Source organism: Pteropus vampyrus, unplaced genomic scaffold (genome assembly GCF_000151845.1).
Source record: "Pteropus vampyrus isolate Shadow unplaced genomic scaffold, Pvam_2.0 Scaffold89, whole genome shotgun sequence".
NCBI lineage: Eukaryota > Metazoa > Chordata > Mammalia > Chiroptera > Pteropodidae > Pteropus > Pteropus vampyrus.
The window spans coordinates 6,280,176-6,292,555 of NW_011888870.1; the positions used below are offsets into that span (position 1 = coordinate 6,280,176).

At 31.9% G+C, this 12,380-nt stretch overlaps 2 pseudogenes; both read right to left on the minus strand.

Moving 5' to 3' along the window:
* Nucleotides 1-556: 556 nt before the first annotated feature.
* On the minus strand, nucleotides 557-675 carry LOC111742266 (annotated as a pseudogene).
* Nucleotides 676-8,428: 7,753 nt separating this feature from the next.
* Nucleotides 8,429-8,547, minus strand: LOC111742255 (annotated as a pseudogene).
* Between the last annotated feature and the right edge of the window lie 3,833 nt (nucleotides 8,548-12,380).

A 12,380-nucleotide genomic window follows, 5' to 3' on the forward strand; every position in this document is an offset into this window, starting at 1 on the left:
CCCTTTAGTTTCTCTCAGTCCACAACAAGTCCCTAGCTTTTTGTTAGTTTACATAAAATTGATATATTTGAAGAGTCCAGGCCAGTTTTGCAGAATGTCCCTCAGTTTGAATTTGATCATTTCCTCATGTTTAGATTCAGATGAAATGATTCTGTAGGAATAAGCTTTAGATTTTAATAGTGTCAAGTTGTCTATCTTTTATGGTTTGTGTTGTCTTTAATCCAAGAAAGCCTTCACTACCTTGATGTCATAAGACTGTTCATTTCTATTTTCTTCTAAAAGTTATATGATTTTGCTTTTCATATTTAGGTTTATAGATGCTGTTACTGTTTTGGCTTAGTCTACCTTTAATGTAGTTTTTAGTTAACTTTTGTCTTACATATTCTTTTTCTGTCATTGTATTTGTCATAAAATTACTAACTTCATAAGGACACGACAACTTTTTGTTAGGCTTTAAATCTGAGCCAGAATGTTATAGAAAATGAAAATCTAGAGTTATATGTTATAGTCTGAATGCTTTACACCATTTTCTTTCTTTCTTTTTTTTTTTTTTAAACACCTAGAGCCCCTGGTCTTCCTAGGTGTTCTCCCATCCAAGTACTAACCAGGCCTGACCCTGTTTAGCTTCCGAGATCACCTAGAATCAGGCGTTTTCAGGGCGGCATGGCCATAGACTCTTATTATGCTATAGTATTTTGTCTAAAGTAATTTGTCTGTAAAGATGAGTATTACATGTATTTTACTAGTTATCCTTGAAAAACATTTGGCAAACTTGTTTTTAACTAGTCATGTTAGAATTCAGTTAGACATTTGTGTATCTCTAGTATACGTTTTAGAGCTGTTAAGAAACCATCTAAAAGTGTATAGGTTGAAACAGCTCAAACATTCTATATCAAAATTGTAAGAATTTTAAGACACATCTATAAGAATTTAACTGGTGTCACACTGTAAATAAGACCAAGATGTAATTTGAAGACTAAGCATTACCACCTTTAACAAATCTGAAGTCAGTAAATGCCATATATTTAGCCCGGAGTTTTTTATTTCTACAGTAGGTTTGATGAGATAATTTTATGTGGAACTATGAACTTTCAGGAAAAAAAGAAATAAACCTACAGATAGTAGATTGGATTTAGAATAAATAAGTTAGATTTAGGATAAATAAGTTCAACGTGAAAAAAATTGTGAATTATACCTAATGGGTACTCTAAAATTTTGACTCTGAAAGTAAAAAGCTATTATAATGTTCCTCCAAACATAAAGTACTACAGTGTACAGAGTCTGTAGATATTAAACACCATGGGCTCTAGCATTATAAATAATAATTTATTAAGGTCAGTGTGTCAGCCACTGATCTTAGCACCTGAATCTGGAGTGGAATTTGGAGTGAAAGAAACCGAAGTGATTGTATAATTCGTTCAGTCATAGAGCTCATGAATGCTCGAGCCAAGTTTTGAACCCACATATTGTGACTCCAGAATCTGCACATTTCACCATAGATATAATTCTGTGACCTTGGTCAAATTATTTTAACTTCCCTATGCTGTTTGCTTCATTGTATAATGGAGATAATAGTATCTAATTTATACTGTTGTGAGAAGTCAATTAGATAAAATATGTATAGAGTTTAGAATAAACATTAAAAAAAGTGACCACTAAATAAATGTTAGCTATTATGTTAGCCTTATTAAGGCATTGAACTCATGCATGTCTCTTTTTACCAAATATGTAGACTAAACCATAAATGTGAGTTTATATACAAAGTGGTGGAGATACTATGGTGATTACTTCTTTCTGATTTTTCTCTTTTTATTTTGTAAGAGGAAAGATAACAGCTAGAACAAAGAGCAGGAGCTCTTTGGTAAGAGAATGAGTTATTTTGGAAATAAAGCAGAATTTACTTGCTTTTTAAAATAATATTTAAGAATCATTACTAAAGGCTCAAAGTATTATATATTTGCTGAACATAAAAACTGTTTGGCTCTGTTACCTTAATGTTTTTGAAAGTCTTTAATTATAGCAGTATTTTGAAGAAATAGGTGGCATACTGCATATCCTCAAGCCCAACCTTTTAAAATGTTTTCTTTACATGCTCTCATTTCTTTGTGTCAACAACCCTGTTACTGAAGATCTAGTATCACTCAGAAGCAACATTAATATGCTGATATAGAACAAATATATAGCATCCTGTGTGGTATGGCAGAGGTAATGGAATTCTAGGAGTAGCAGCAGTAGAATATTCTGAAGAATACAACAAAGTTCAAGTCTTTTTTTGTATATTTTTGAAACATTGGGAGCATAGAAATTAATTTATATTTTCTAGTTACAATTTCAGACTAGAGATTGGAGCATGTTGCTTGAAGAAGAAAAACAAATTGTAAGGCAACAGGTACTGCATTTCTCTCTTGACAAGATCTCTTCTCTGGTTAATTTTCCATCAGTGAACAAGGAACTCTTTGTTCTAAGGCCTGATGTTGCAATGTTAACAAAATATTACATTAATAAAGCCAAGAATCTTATGCATTTCTGAACCCCAACGGTAAGATTACACAGAGATTCATTTAGAGAGTTAAAAGGAATTTGTGCAATATCGTTGCATTTCCAGGCTTATACAGAATTAGCTTCTAAAAGGCAAAGAGTTCATATGTAGAAGTTTAAGAGTTATTTCTTCCTGTATGGATCAAGACTTGTTCAAGGAGCTTGGTGGGGATATAGTAGCAAACAAAATAAGTTTTACTCTCATGGAGCTTACATTTTAGAGGCAGGAACTGACAGTAAACACAACTGCCAGTACATTATGTCTAGAAGTGTTAATGTGCAAAAAAATAATAAGCGGGGTAAGAGGATAGCAATGAGATGTGTGGGTAGATAAGTGCGATTTTATTAGTTGGAATTTGTTAGGCCTTTGATAGGGCAACTTAGGACGAATGTTGCAAAGAATTCTGAATAAGAATAGTGAAATGAAAAATGAACAAAAACTGTTATGAACTATTTAAAAGTATTAAAACTATTTACTTGCTTACATGTCAAAGTTTAGAATTATCAAGGCCTATGTGTCAAACCTGCCTACTTCGTATGATACCAGGCATACAGATGGAGGATATAGCCTTAACTTTTCTTTTTCTATAAAATAAACTAGTTTCTCTAAAATAAACTAGTATTTAAAATTACATATATATATATATATAATATGCAATTAAAAGTATTAAGATCACAATAAATTTCAGGTTGGTGAGAAAATTTGAAGAAACTGTTCAAAGTCATTCTTTCCATTTAGGTTTCAGAGCATTGTTCAGTGTTCTTAAAATGAGAATGGTTGATTATAAAACTTATAAATTTCAAGCTTTATATTTCAAACACAAAATAAATTCCAGTGAAGTTTAGTTAAACACTGAGTGTTCATATTTACTGTTAGCATTACCTCCTCTATCTCGACACACTTATTCCATTGAAAAATGAATATTTGATTTAAACTGCCATGTTTATTGAATACTTTGCCTGATAGACCTGTGCTACGTATTGTGTTTAAGTGCTACTCACTTATTTTCAAGTTAATTACTGACATGACCTGAAACGCACATTTAAAATGGCTTTGCTAACCAGGCTGCAGATGTTAAACTAGCCAAGCTCCAGATTGCTAACTAGGCTGACCCTACAGTTTCAGTTACTCTTTGCTTCCTGTTTTCAGCAGTTGCCTGGAGCTGTTGGAGCAGCTGGTTTCCCTTTCTTTGGGGGAGGGTGACGTTAACGGTGAAGGGAACTGTGTTATGTTTTGCCTATAAAGTATTTTTAAAGTAGGAGAGGATACTATTTTAAACGTTTGCCTATAAAATATTTTTAAAGTGGGAGAGGACACTATTTTAAATGCTTGAGAGTTCATTTCAGTTGTTACTCTTCAGATATTACTACTTTGCAGGCTGGATATTTTGTACTGAAACAAAGAATTATCTAACTACCACTATTGTTTGAAGGGAATTAAAATTTGAGCCTTTTCTTCAGTATTAGTCACTTACTGCTATACTTTGCCAAAAAAGATACTCTTAACTTGACACTGTAAAGTGATGACAAATGAAATGTTTACCCACTTATTGGAACTCTTTTTTTTTTTTTTTTTTTTGCCAGATGATGAAGAATCATCTCTAATTTTATTGTCACTGTGAAATACAGTTAAGCATTAGATAGACTGACTCTGGAAAGAGTTCCAAAGTCTTTCATAGTAACACCAAGATATGTTAGATAAGATCATAGGAAAACTGTCAAATGAGGAATTGTTTGAAGATAATGATTTAAGAAAATCTCACTTGTTTATCTTCACATAACTGTATAGACTAATGGCAGATTTTATCCCATATTAATGATAATATGTTTAATTATTTATGTTTACATTTTTAGTTGAATAAAGTTTGTGGGACCTTTGCTGAGACTCTGTATAAGTTGTATTTTTAAAATAAAATATATTTTGTTAGTTCATGGGTGACCCACGAAAATGCTTTGAATTTTTCCTGAAAATAATCTGAAGAAAGTAATAAAATTATATGGGAGAAATTTTTTCTTAGTGCAATTACCTCTAATTTTTTAGAGAACAAAAGGCCTGGCTTTAAAAAAAAACAAACCAGTTTTATGGAGGTATAAATACATTCAATGATCTGCACATATTTAGCGCGTACAATAAACTTTGACATATGTATACAGCTTGAAACATGACCATAATCAAGATAATGAACATCACCCCCAAAGTTTCCTCGGGCCCCTTCCCCGCTTTACTTTTCCACTTCAGGCAACCACTAATCTGCTTTATGTCACTATAAATTTATTGCAATAAAATGGAATGAACTATTGGTATACGATATAAATAAATCTCAAAAATATGCTGAGCGAAAGCAGAAAAAAAAAAAGCATACTATATCATTCCATTTATGTAAAATTCTATTAAAAGTGAAGTTGCTATGAATATTTGTGTACAAGCCTTTATATAAATATATGCTTTCATTTCTCTTGGATAATTACTTAGGAGTAGAAAGACTGAGACTATAGTATCTAGATATTAAGTTTAACTTTTAAAGAAATGGCAGACTTTTTCAAAGTGCTTGTACCATTCTTATGTACTCACCAGCAATGTGTGTTAGAGTCCTACTTGCTTGATATCCTCATCACATTTGGCAGGATTAATCTTTTTAATTTTAAGCGTTCTCCTGGGCATGTAGTAGAATCTCATTGTGGTTGTAATTTGCATTTCCCTAATGATAAATGATGTCTAGCATCATTCTGTGTGCTTATTTGCCATCTATATCTTTTTTGATGAAGCATCTGTTGAAACCTTTTGCCTATATTTTAATAATTGGATTATCTTGTTGCACTTTGAGAGCTCTTTATATTCTGGATACAGGTCTTTTTATCAAATGCTTGATTTATAAAATATTGTCCTCCAGCTTATCTCCTCCCCCACAGGAGAGCTAGAAAACATCTTAATGGAAACACAATATAAAAATGTAATTTTGTTTTGAGTCCTCCGTTAGCCATGAAAAGGCACCTATAACAAATTGAGTGTACAAACAAGATTGTAGAGACAATATTTAAACTTCCTAAGGGAATAAAACATTTTAAATATTTTGTATTATTCATATTCTTATAAACCATATGTACAAAACAGATGAACATGACTTGTAATGCCAACCTTGTGGTAAGTTAATTTATTGTTTGTTTTATTTTATATACATTTTACTCAGGCCTATGAACAAATATTACCTCCTCAGAGAGGCCTTCCAAGGTTTTCCTTTTTACAGTATGACCATTGTCATTCTTTATTTCCTCACCTTATTTATTTGACTTATAGCATATACCACTTATCACTCCCTGATATAATATTATATATTTGGCTACTGTCTGACTCCTGTACTAAAATATAAGCTCCATCAGATGGAGAATTTGTCTCTTTTGGTATACCTTCTCTTAATAGTGTCTTGAAGGGCAAAAGTTTTAGATTTTGATGGAATCTAATTTATCAATTTTTTTTATTGAGTATGCTTTTGGTGTTGGCACTAGGAAATATTTTCTTTTTTTCCGCTAGAAGTTTTATAGTTTTAGATTTTACATTTAGGTCTTTTATCCATTTCGAATTAATTTTTGTAAATGCTGAGATGCACCTGATAGTACTGGCTAGAATAGGCCCTCCAGTACAGTGTTGAGTAGAAGTGGTGAGATTATACATCTCTTTTTCCTGATCTTAGTGGGGAAAACAGTCTTTCACCTTTAGAATTTGTTAGCTGTAGGTTTTTGGTAGATATGTGTTATCATGCTAAGGAAGTTTCCTTTTTTCCTACTTTGCCCAGAGGTCTTATCAGAAAAGCATGTTGTATTTCGTTTCATACTTTTTCTATATTTATTGAGATGAACATACAGCTTTTCTCTTTTAGTCTGTTACTATGGTACTTACACTGACTGATTTTAGAATGTTAAATCGTCCCGGGGATCGACTCCACTTGGTCATGATGTATTGTTCTTTTATTTAATCTATTATTGGTTTGATTTTTATTTCTGTGTGGTCAGTAATAATGCCCCCAGTTTCATCTGATTCTAGTTATTTGCATGTTATCTCTTTATTTCCTACTCATTTTAACATAAGATTTGTCAGCTTTATTCATTTCAAAGAATAAACTTTTGGTTTCATTGATTCTACTTTTCTCTCTTTCCACTCTAATCTTCATTATTACCTTCCTTCTGCTGGGTTTGAATTTAGTTTGCTCATATTTTTTTGCTCTTCTAGTTCTTCCAGGTGTAAAGTTAGGTCATTGATTTGAGAGTTTCTTCTTTTTCAATGAAGGCATTTACACCTATAAATTTTCTTGTCACTGCCTTCACTGCAACCTGTAAGTTTTGTTAAGTTGTATTTTTTTTCCCATTTGTCTCTATTTTCTAGTTTTCTTTGTGATTTCTTTTTTGACCTATAAAGAGTGTGTTGTTTAATTTACACACATTTGTGAATTTTATATTTTTCCTTATATTACTGATTTCTAGCTTCATTCCATTGTGGTAGAAGATACTATATATAATTTCAGTTTTTAAAAAATATTTGAGACTTGTGGTTGAACATACTGTCCATCCTAGATAATGTTCCATGTCTACTTGAGAAGAATGTTTATTATTGAGTGGAATGGTCTGTATATGTTTGTTAGGTCTAGTTAGTTTATAGGGTGGTTCAAGCCCTCTATATTCTTTTTCTTTTTTAAGAGGTAGAGTAATAGGATTTATTGAAGCGCAGTTACAGCTCTCTTGCAATAAGGGATACCCGAAAGTGTATCTACTCGGGGGATGCCCCCTGAGTAGAAAAAAGCTGCTGCTTTTATATATCTCTATGCTAGCTATTCCTGGTCTGACAAGATGTGGTATGATGGGGCACGCCTCTCTCTGGTTGGTGTAAAGGTCTCAGTATGCCTTTTTCTGATTGTTTGGCACATCTCCACCCCATGCTCTGGGACACAGGCCGAAGCCCTCTTTATTCTTATCAATATTCAATCTTTGATGTTATATTCATTATTGGAAGCAAGGTATTGAAATCTCCAAAATTTGTAGAGCTATGTCAATATTTGCTTCATTCATTTTGGGGCTTTGTTGCTGGGTGCGTATATGTTTGTAATTTCTATGTCTTCTTGGCAAATTGACCCTTTTGTCAAAATATAATGTCTCTTGTAACAGTTTTTGATTTAAAAGTCAATTTGTCTGATAGTAGTATAGCTAGTTCAGTTCTATTTGGTTGTTACATGCATAGAATGTATTTTCTTATCCTTCCAATTTCAATTTTAGTTTGTGTTTTTGGATCTAAAGTGAGTCTCTTGTAGACGGCATATAGTTAGAATATATATTTTTTAATTCTTTCTGTCAACGTCTGCCTTTTGATGGGAGAGTTTAAACCATTTATATTTAAAGTAATTATAGGAAAGTTATTTTTGCCATTTTACTATTTGTTTTCTATATGCCATTTTTTTGTCCCTCATTTCCAGCATTAGTGCCACCTTTTGTGTTTAGTCGATGTTTTTAATGAAATATTTTGATTCCCTACTCATCAGTAAATTTTAATAATGTATTTTCATTTCAATTTAGTTCAGAATAATTTCTAATTTCTTCTTTGATTTATTATTCTTCGACTAGTGGGTTTTGTAGAAGTGTGTTATTTAATTTTCAGATATTTGGTGATTTTCCAGCTATCTTTCTGTTATTTATAATCTAATTTTGTTGTGGCTTGTGAACATACTTTGTTAGACTTGATTTTTAAAAAAAATTTGTTGAGGCTTTTTTTGTGGCCCAGAATATATATATATTTTTTAATTTTATCATTTATTTATTTATTTATTTTTAGGTGCGGCAGTCCTTGTTTGACCTCACAGATTGCAAGGACCTTGTCAGTTTACAATCCCTTACTTTTTATTTTTTATGCCTGCAACACCTGGTCTTCCTAGGTGGTCCCCTATCCAAGTACTAACCAAGCCCGACCCTGCTTAGCTTCTGAGATCAGACGGGATCAGGCTTGTTCAGGGTGGCATGGCTGTAGACAGAATATGATTTATTTCAGTAAATGTTCCACTGGAAAAGATTGTATATTCTGCAGTTGTTGGGTGGACTGTTTTATAAATGTCAATTACATCAAGTTGGTCTTTTTTTTTTATCCTTAACTGATATCCTCCTTATTCTGTCAGTTATTGAGAGACTATCGAAATCTCCAGCTGTAATTATATATCTGTCACTTTTTCCTTGCAATCCTGTTTTTGCTGCATATATTTTGAAGCTCTGTTATTAGATGTGCATAAGCACTTATGATCTTTATGTCCTCTGGATAAATTGACTTGTTTATCATTAAGCAATGGGCCTTTTATCCCTGGTAATATTCTTTTATCTGAAGTATACTTTGTCTAATACTAATATAACCATTCCAGCTTCTTTTTTGATTGAAGTGTTTAAATATTTTAAATTTAATGTGATTTTTTAAAAATATGGTTGAGTAAAATTCTATCACATGGCTATTTTTTTCTTTTTGTCCTATATGTTCTTTGTTTCCTTTTTCTCTCTTTATCTTATTTTGGGTTGATTATTTTTTCCATTTTATCTCTTTGCCTTATTAATGATAACGTTTTTATGTTATTTTGGTGATTGCTTTAGGGTGTATGGTATGTATCTTTACCTTATCAAAGTCTGCTTTCAAGTGATATTATACTGTTTCATGTATACTATAAGGATCTTATAACACCATACTTCTGTTTTGCCCTTTCTCACTTTTGGGCTATTGTTGTCATACATTTTACTTCTACATATTTTGTAAATCTCACAGTATATGGTTATTACTTTTGTTTCAAAAAGTTATCTTTTTTAAGATTTAATAGAAGGGAAAAAATCTTATATATTTACCTGTTCCTTTGTGTACATTGATTTCCATCTGGTATTACTTTCCTCTTGCTTGAAGGACTTCCTTTTAAATTTTAGTCTACTGGTAATGAATTCTTTCAGCTTTTCATATGTCTGAAAAAGTCTTTATTTCATCTTTATTCCTGAAAGATAAAGAGGTTTAGGTTGATACTTTTTTCTTTTAGTATTTTAAAGAGGTTTCTCCACTTTCCTCTAGCTTCACTGTTTCAGATGAGAAATCTTTTTTTTTCTTCTCTGTGTAATGTTTTTTTCTCTCTAGCTTTTTTTTTAAGTTGGAAATTCATTAATTTTTCTTGAGTATTTGACCACTTGCTTCTTTGGTAAGAGTTTTTCTTACCCTGACTTTAAAAAATTAAATTTATTGGGATAACATTGGTTAATAACATAAATTTCAGGTGTATAACTCTATAATATGACATCTACACTCTCCCTTTTGCGTGTAGCTGCTTTTTAATATTTTTATCACTCTTTCTAAGGAATTTGATTTTGATGTGTCTTGGTGTAATGTTCTTGTTTCTTGTGCTCAGGGTTTGCTGAGTTTTCTTGTATGTGGATTTATAGTTTTCATTAAATTTGGAAAAATTTCACTATTTCTTTAAAAATCTTTTTCTGTCTTCTCTCTCCTTTTCTTTGTGGCCTTCAATTACATGTATATTAAGCTGCTTGAAACCATTGCACAGCTCACCAATGCTCTGTTATTGTTTTTTTTTAGTCTTTTTTCTGTTTTAGTTTGGATAGCTTCTATTCACTGATCTTTAATGTTTAATCTGCCATTGATCTTATCCAGGGTATTTCTCTTCTCATACTGTGGTTATCATTTCTAAATGTTTGATCTGGGTCTCTTATCTTTCATGCTTGTACTTATCATTTTCAATCTTCCAGTTTTTTTGAACATGTGAAATTTGTTTAATTATAAATTATGTATTAAATGATGTGTTATTTGCATTACTTTTATTTGAATTAATTTTATTCAATTTAACATCTTCGAGTACTAATGCTGTCTGTCATCTGTGTCACGGGTTTGTTTCTCCTCATTATGGATATTTTCCTGTTTCCTTGAATGCTGTTACTTTTTGATTAGATGCCAGATATTATAAATTTTACCTTTTGGGTGCTGGATATTTTTGTATTCCTATGAATATTCTTGAGCTTTGTTTTTCGACATGATTAAATTACTTGGAAGCAGTTTGATCCTTTAAGGTTTTGCTTTTAACCATTGGTAGGCAGGACCAGAGCAGTGTTTAGGTAATTTTGCCCTATGACAGTCACAAAAACCTTCCAACTACTTTACTTTGTAAATGATGAGGTTTTTTATACTGGCTGATTGGGGCAGGAACTATTTCCAGCCTGTGTGACCTTCAGGGATTGTTCCCTTTAAACATTTTGGCTGGTTCTTTTTCAGGCTTCAGATGGTTTCTTCACCCATATGTGTGCTAATCAATACGCAAGTCAATATGCAAAAAAGATTAGGGGGTTTACCTTGTGCAGATCTCTTTAATTTTTAAAAATAAGAGGTAGAATTTTATGGATGCTGTTTGAGATTTTTAAAAAATTTGAATGTTTACAGAATGAAAAGGCAGCTACTGAATGGGAGAAGATATTTGCTTATACATCTGATAAGGGGTTAATATCCAAAATTTATAGAGAACTTATAGAACTCAACACCAAAAAAAAAAAAAACAAAAACCCAACAGTCCAATTAAAAAATGAGTGGAGGACCTGAATAGGCATTTTGCCAGAGAGGGCATAGAGATGGCCAGTGGACATATGAAAGGACTCTCAACGTCATTAATCATCAGAGAAATGCAAATTAAAACCACAATGAGATATCACCTCACCTGTCAGAATGAGTATCATCAGTAAATCAACAAACAGGTGTTGGCAAGTATGTGGGGAAAAGTGAATGCCTGTGCACTGTTGGTGGGATTACAAATTGGTACAGCCACTATGAAAAATAGTTTAGAGTTTCCTCAAAAAATTAAAAATAGAACTGCCTAATGACCCAGCAATTGTACTTCTGGGTATTCATCCAAAGAAAACCAAAACACTACTTCGAAGGGACATGTGCATCCATATGTTCGTTGTAGCATTATTTACAACAAGATTCGGATGCAACCTGGGTGTCCATCAGTAGATGAATGGATAAAGAAGAGGTGGTACATTTATACAATGGAATATTACTCAACCATAAGAATAATAAAGGCTTACCTTCTTTAACAACATGGATAGACCTAGAGGGTATTGTGCTGAGTGGAGTAAGTCAGGCAGAGACAAATGTCATGTGATTTCACTTATATGTGGAATCTAGAGAACAGGATAAATGAAGAAGCAAAACAGAATGAAGCTCATAGAGCATTTTGATGGTTGCTGGATTAGGGTGGAGTTGGGGATGAGTGAAGTGGGGAGGGGATTAAGAGGTGCAAAATGGTAGTTATAAATTAGTCATAGAGATGTAGAGTGTAACATGAGGAATATAGTAGTATTGTAATAAATATGCATAGTGTCAGATGGGTACTGGATTTATCAGGATGATCAATTTGTAAGTAATGTAAATGTCTAATCGCTGTGTTGTACACCTGAAAATAATATAATGTTGTATGTCAACTAATTGAAAAATAAAATATTTTTTAAAATTGTTGATACATCTTTTAAAAAAATTAACTGAAAATTATGTATTTCCACAAATCTGTGGTCTCAGTTCCTTTTCTAGAATTTAGAATTAAAGTTAGGTATTATTGACTGTTATGCTTAGTTATTTAGAAGTGATGCATATTATCTTTATAGAAGTAATATGAAATTATTTTTCTAAATTTACATAGTTTAGAAATGTCAGTATATTTTTCAGTAAATTTACCATGTTCAATATATTTAAATAGATAATTATATCAGGCAATTTGCAAGCTTAGAGTATTTCTGAGTTTTTAAAAAAATCAGATATCAGCATAAAGATACCAACATTAAGCTAC